A 7,214-nucleotide genomic window follows, 5' to 3' on the forward strand; every position below is an offset into this window, starting at 1 on the left:
ATTTGGAGGTGCTAAACGTTTCACCCTTTCAATCATAATGCCTTCATGGACATGCCAATTATTTGTGAGGGATTCATCAGTTTCCATGAGGGCCAGGCTAATGTTCAAGGGGTATGGGTTCAAGTCCCACAATGGACGCTAACGGAAGTTTTCTGCATTGTCACCAGTTGTCCAAATTGCACATTACTGTTTTGTCAGACTCTGGCATAATTGGTCAATGCATTTAACAGCTAACTGAAAGGTTGGCAGTTGTAGACCACCTAGGGAGAAAGGTTTTGCTGATTTGTTACTGCATCACAATACTTCCCAACAGCCCAGAAACTCCAGGTTCAAATCCCTGGCAGTTCTTACGGGATAAGAGGGAATGTTTGTGACACGATACAACAAATTGATAACCAGCCAGCAGTTTTTCTACCACTTACTCAGCATTTACCAATGGAAATATTGCTGATATGGATGACTGATTCTATCATGTTATTGGGGGTGGGGTTCCAAATTTTAGATTTAACCTGACAGTGCTGATTCATGTGTTAGCAGTCACAGTAGCTATTTGTCAAAGGAACCTTCATTGTCACTCAGTGAATGAACAATGGGAAATCCTACTCCTGATCTCACCTGTTTACCTGCATACTTTCTGAGAGGGCTTGTTGGATGTCCAAGAGATATAGACCTTAGTTACAACATTGATTCTATTAAATTTCAGAAAAATGATCAATACTTCGAAAGATCATGATTAATTGGGGCCTGTGTATCTCATCACCTGGGAGAGGAAGCCACAATCATTAAAGAGAGATGGTGATTCAATTATAATGTCACAAGTCCAGAGGCGCAGGCTAATGCTGTGGGAGCAGCCATTCAAATTCCAAAATCATAGCTGGTGAAATTTAAATAAGGTCTGCAATTAAAAACAAGTTTCAGTAATGGTGACCATGACAACTATATATGAAACGTTTTGATGCCCTTATCTAAGGAAAGATAGATGGAGGCAGCATTAGAGGCAGCACAGGGAAGGTTACTGGGCTGCTTCTTGAGATTGGTTGACTTGGCCTGTACTCATTGGAATGCGAAGCAACCTTATTGAAACACACATGATTCCTTGTGGCTTTTATAGGTTAGATGCAAGAAGGTTGTTTCCTTTGTGGCAGTGTCTAGGACCAGAAGGTTCAATCTCAAAATAAGGGGTCACACATTTAAAACTGAGATGACGACTTTCTTCTGAGGGCTAAGGTCGTTAAGTGTATTAAAGGAGGGAGGGGTGTGTGAGATAGATTTTTAATTAATTTTAGAGAATTGAGAGTTATGGAGAGAAGCAGGAAAGTGGAGTTGAGGACGATCAGATAAGCATTGGGTCATTTCATGATGGAGCAAACTGAATGGGTTGGAAAGTTCACATCGGCTCCCACTTCTTACAATCTTAGCTATCATCGGTTGTTGTTAAAAACCATCATGGTCTGGACTGCATGTGGTTGACTCTTACCCTCTGAAGTGCCCTAACAATTCACTTAGTTCGGTTAGGCCTGGGCAATACCTCCCCAGCAACACCTATATCTCCTGAAAGAATAAAGATTATTTTTACCAAGAGTTGGGTTGTGTACAACATGGAGGTTGTTCAGACCGAGCAGTGAGTTGATTCCTGTTCTGGTTTCCATGTCGAGTTTTCCCAAGATGGAGCTTGTTTGGTAAAGTGGAAGCTGAAGGTCAATGAGGCAAGTTGTGCTGTCAACAAAATGGCAGTTTAACAGTCTATGCTGTTAGTAAATCAATGCTGCTTCATGGGAAACTCGCTATGCTGTTTGTGAAAAGCATCAGGGATAGGGTGACTTCCTCCAAATGTTGATTTGGACCTCACTGCATTTAAGTCTGATTCTGTCACAAATCTCACCGTAGCTCAGATCATTACCAGTCCATGCCCATTAATGCTGTTTTTCTACAGCTGCTACCAGACCAACTTCGAGATTTTGTTTCCAATTTCCAGCATCCAGCATACTTTGCTTCTGTTTTCTCTGATGAACGATTCCCCTGACACTTCATATGGTTACCTAACCCACTCCAGGATTCCTTTTTTCCTTTAATTCAAAGTGGGCGGCACGGTGGCACAGTGGTTAGCACTGCTGCCTCACAGCGTCAGAGACCCGGGTTCAATTCCCGCCTCAGGCGACTGACTGTGTGGAGTTTGCACGTTCTCCCCGTGTCTGCGTGGGTTTCCTCCGGGTGCTCCGGTTTCCTCCCACCATCCAAAGATGTGCAGGGTCAGGTGAATTGGCCATACTAAATTGCCTGTAGTGTTAGGTAAGGGGTAAATGTAGGGGTATGGGTGGGTTTCGCTTTGGCGGGTCGGTGTGGACTTGTTGGGCCGAAGGGCCTGTTTCCACACTGTAATCTAATCTAATCTCAAAAAATCTAATCTAATCTAATCCATCCCAAAGAGACTGAGGAATCTCTTTATCTGATTAGGTTTTCACAGTTGAGAAAGCACTGTTACTGCATCTGTGTTCATGCAGTGGAGTAAACAATTTATGGATCATTAACTCACATTCCCCCCTGTCCACTACTTTCCTTAGCTCGCACCTTCCATGACCACCTGCTCTCGTTGAGATGGTAGCCACAGGCCAGTAAATCTCTCTAGGTGCTGTTGTCCAGCCAGGCACAGAGGAATGCAGTGTAACACAAAGTGGTATGCCAAATGTTTTATCGTGCACCTGTCATTACCTGATAGCAGAAACAGAAGCTGTGCCTGCTAGTCATCTGGATTTCACATTCTCACAAGTTTGAGACACAGCACACCAACACCATGCACAAAACAGTCTTGCCAATTGAAAACTACAATGGAAGTTCATTTCTGCCAAAGCTGCTACATTTTAGGTTAACTGTGGTATAACTTCTGAATTGTAAGTGTTCTAAAGTTCTACTAAAGACCTGCTTTGAGCTTTTGAAATTACTGGACAGACTGTTGACATGAGCTGAACCTAGAATAGTCAGAAGTTCTCCATAAAATCTAAGCAAACTCTCAGATTATTAAAACTGAAATGATGGCTTTCTCAACTGACCCTAACCTCTCAGCTGAAGTCTGAGTTTGTATTCAAATAAAGGCAAAATACTGCAGATGCTGGAAATTTGGCATAAATGCTCAGAATGCTGGAGAAACTCATCAGATCTGGCAGCTTCTATGGAGAGAGAAAAACAAACATTTTGAGTTGAGTATGACACCTGCAGAACTTTAGAATTTCTTCTGCAGAAGTCTCATAGAGCACTTGAGGTGTTAACTCTGTTTCTCTCTCTGCAGATGCTGCCAGACCTGCCGAGTTTTTCCAGTGTTCTGTGTGTTTGTTTCTGAATATGTATTATTTAGATTGGAAAAAGAATCAATGTATAGGGACTTAATCCTCTGTTCCCATGAGGTGGATAAAGAGCGGAGGATGGTGAAGAACTTAATGCTCTTTGAGGGATTTAACAAATGTTCGTAAAATTATGACGTTTTGAGGGAGTAAGTAATAAAAAGACTATTTCTGCTGATTGTTGAATATGTAAGCAAGTAATACACCTGGGATTAACGTTAAGTAACAGTGAAAGAGATAGAGTGTTTTTAATATTCATCTATGGGATATGGGCATCACTGACCAGGTCAGTCTTTATCCCATTCCAAATTGCCCAGAAAGCAGTTATAAGTCAACCACATTGCTCTGAGTCTGGAGTCACATGTAGGTCAGACCAGGTAAAGACGGCTGATTTCCCTCCCTGGAGGACATTAGTGAACTAGTGGGTGGGTTTTTAGAACAATGGACAATGGATTCACTGTCATCATTGGACTCTTAATTCTGATATTTTTTATGAATTCAAATTCCACCACCTTCCATAGTGGGATTTGAATCTAGGTCCCCAGAACCTTACCAGGGTAAACAGTCCACATACCAATTGTTGCAAACTTTAGGGAATAAGGTTGTAGGAAATATAAAACCTATTGAGATGGCTGCAATTTTTTTGTCATATTCATTCATGAGTTGTGGTTGTCATTGGCAGGGCTGCATTTATTTTCCAGCCCTAATTGCCCTTGTGAAGGTGGCAATAAGTTGCAACCTGTACCTCTGGAGTCCCTGTGGTGTATCCATCAACAGTGTTAATTGGGAAGGAATTCTAGGATTTTGATCCAGCAACTGTGAAGGAATGATGATATAGCTAAAGGCCAGCATTGTGTGAGGCTTGGAGGGGAATTTGCAATAAGTGGTGTTCTGTTGCATCTGTTGTCTTTGTCCTTCCAGGTGGTAGAGGTAATGCATTTGGAAGGTAAATTTGGAGGAGACTTAGTGAGTTTCTGCAGTTCACCTTGTGGATGGCACACACTGTTTTCCAGTGGTGGAGGAAGTGAGTGTACAAGGTGGAGGATGAGATGATGCTTAATGGAGCTGCTTTGTCTGGGATGGTATTGAGCTTCTTGAGTGTTGTTGGAACTTCATTCATCCAAGCCAATGAAGAGCATTCTGTTACACTCCTGATTGTGCCTTATAAATGCTGAACACACTTTGTCAGGAGCCAAGTCCTTCGCTTAGAATTCCCAGCCTCTGACTTTGCTCCTGTAGCCACAATATTCATGATTGGTCCATTGAGTTTCTGAACACTGGATGGTGATAATGATGATAATGCTTTTGAATGTCATGGGTTAATGGTCAGATTCTCTCTTATTTGAGAAGATAGAAGTGAGATTCCTTAATTAATTGAATTTACAATTCTCCCCACCGTTATGGAAATTTTGGCAAACATTAGGATTGATAATTCCCCAGGGCCAGACCTGATTTATCCTTGGTTGCTCCGGGAAGCGAGAAAGGAGGTTGCTAAGCCACTGGCGAAGATCTTTGCTTCCTCATTCTCCAGGGAGTCATATCGGAGGATTGGACAGAGGTGAATGTTGTTCCTCTTTTAAATAAGGGGAATAGGGAAATCCCTGGCAATTACTGACCAGTCAGTCCTGCATCTGTGGTCAGCAAGGTTTTGGAAAGAATTCTGAGGGATAGGATTTATGACTGTTTGGAAAAGCATAGAGTGATTAAAGGCAGTCAGCATGGCTTTGTGAGGGGCAGGTCATGCCTCACAAATCTTATTGAGTTCTTTGAGGAGGTGATGAGACAGGTCGATGAAGGTTGAGCTGTGGATGTCGTATATATGGACTTCAGCAAGGCATTTGATAAGGTTCCCCATGGTAGGCTCATTCATAACGTCAAGAAGTATGGGATACAGGGAGGTTTGCCTGTCTGGAATCAGAATTGGTTGGCTGACAGAAGGCAGAGAGTGGTTGTAGATGGAAAGTATTCTGCCTGGAAGTCAGTGGTGAGTGGTCTCCCACAGGGCTCTGTTCTTGGGCCTCTGCTCTTTGTAGTTTTTATAAATGACTTGGATGAGGAAGTTGAGGGGTGGGTTAGTAAATTTGCCAATGACACAAAGGTTGGAGGTGCCGTCGATAGTATAGAGGGCTACTGCAGGCTGCAGCATGACATAGACAGGATGCAAAGCTGGGCTGAGAAATGGCAATCGGAGTTCAATGTATAAATGTGAAGTGATGTATTTTGGAAGGTCGAATTTGAATGCTGAGTATAGGATTAAAGACAGGATTTTTGGCAGTGTGGAGGAAAAGAGGGGTCTTGGTGTTCAAGTGCATAGATCCCTCAAAGTTGCCACCTAACTGGATAGGGTTGTTACGAAAGCATTTGGTGTTTTGGCTTTCATTAACAAGGGGATCGGGTTTAAGAGCCACGAAGTTTTGCTACAGCTCTACAAGACCCTCGTGAGATCACACTTGGAATATTGTGTCCAGTTCTGGTCACCCTATTAGAGGAAAGATGCAGAGACTTTGGAGAGAGTGCAAAAAAGGTTTGCCAGGATGCTGCCTGGACTGGAGGGCTTGTCTTACGAAGAGAGGTTGACTAAGTATGTAGCCCCAGTGGCTTAATAGATAAGGCACTGGCCTCCTAAGCCAGGGATTGTGGGTTCAAGTCCCATCTGGGGTGAGGTCAGTTTGGGTGGCACGGTGGCTCAGTGGTTAGCACTGCTGTCTCACAGTGCCAGGGTCCCAGGTTCAATCCCAGCCTTGGGTGACTGTCTGTGTGGAATTTGCACATTCTCCCTGTGTCTGCGTGGGTTACCTCCGGGTGCTCTGGTTTCCTCCCACATTCCAAAGATGTGCAGGTCAGTTGAATTGGCCATGCTAAATTGTCCATAGTTGTTAGGTGCATTAGTCAGTGGGGGGTGTGGGTTAATCTTCGGAGGGTAGGCGTGGACTTGTTGGTCCAAAGGGCCTGTTTCCACACTGTAGGGAATCTAATCTAATCTAATTTAAGTTTGGACTTTTCTCTCTGGAGAGGAGGAAAACAAGTGGCCTGATCGAGATATTCAAGGTAATGAGAGGCATGGATAGAGTCAATAGCCAGAGACTTTTCCACATGGCAGGATTGACTGGCACAAGGGGTCACCGTTTTAAGATATTAGGAGGAGGTTATAGAGGAGATACCAGAGGTAAGGTCTTTACGCAGAGAGTTGCGAATGCATGGAATTCACAAGTGGAAGCAGAGTTATTAGGGACATTTAAGCGACTGCTGGATATGCACATAGACAGCAGTGAGTTGACGGGTGTGTAGGTTAGGTTATTTTATTTTAGATTAGGAATAATCCTCAGCACAACATCGTGGGCCGAAGGGCCTGTTATGTGCTGTACATTTCTATGTTCTATGGAAAAGGATGTCGATTGTTAGACCAGAGTCAACTTGTCAACAATTGGCGCCCTCTTCTCATGCAGTATATGATGTTGCTCCCTTCGGAATTTGGCATTCTTGCATTTGACCTGACGAATGAAAAGTGAAAGGTTTTGAAAGTATTGGAGTGCAAGAAGTGTAAAAAATAAGCTTGAGGATTTTATACATGTGAGCCTCAGAAAGATTTTCTTTTAATAAAACACTATATAGACTACAGTTGTATATTGTATGCGGCTACTGCAAAGGGAAGGATCCCTGCTAGTCAGTCTCACCGTTATTGGGAATGAGGCTATAAAAGGAAATTGTATAGTTATTTGAAAATGACGAATAATAATAATCTGCGTCAGAATGTAGAAGAGATTAGACTAACTCCATTGGCACTGATGGGTTGAATGGCCTCCCATCTGTGCTGTAATTTCTGTAGGTGTGCTGATGAGCCACACACCTGCTGCCAATACATATCAAAAAGATTGCAAG

At 43.1% G+C, this 7,214-nt stretch overlaps 1 non-coding gene across 1 annotated transcript; it reads left to right on the top strand.

Annotated features, from left to right (window-relative positions):
- Positions 1-5,923: 5,923 nt before the first annotated feature.
- Positions 5,924-5,996, top strand: trnar-ccu. The gene has a single exon. It is a non-coding gene; the product is annotated as a tRNA-Arg (tRNA).
- Positions 5,997-7,214: the final 1,218 nt, after the last annotated feature.

Source organism: Chiloscyllium plagiosum, chromosome 27, assembly GCF_004010195.1.
Source record: "Chiloscyllium plagiosum isolate BGI_BamShark_2017 chromosome 27, ASM401019v2, whole genome shotgun sequence".
Taxonomy (NCBI): domain Eukaryota; kingdom Metazoa; phylum Chordata; class Chondrichthyes; order Orectolobiformes; family Hemiscylliidae; genus Chiloscyllium; species Chiloscyllium plagiosum.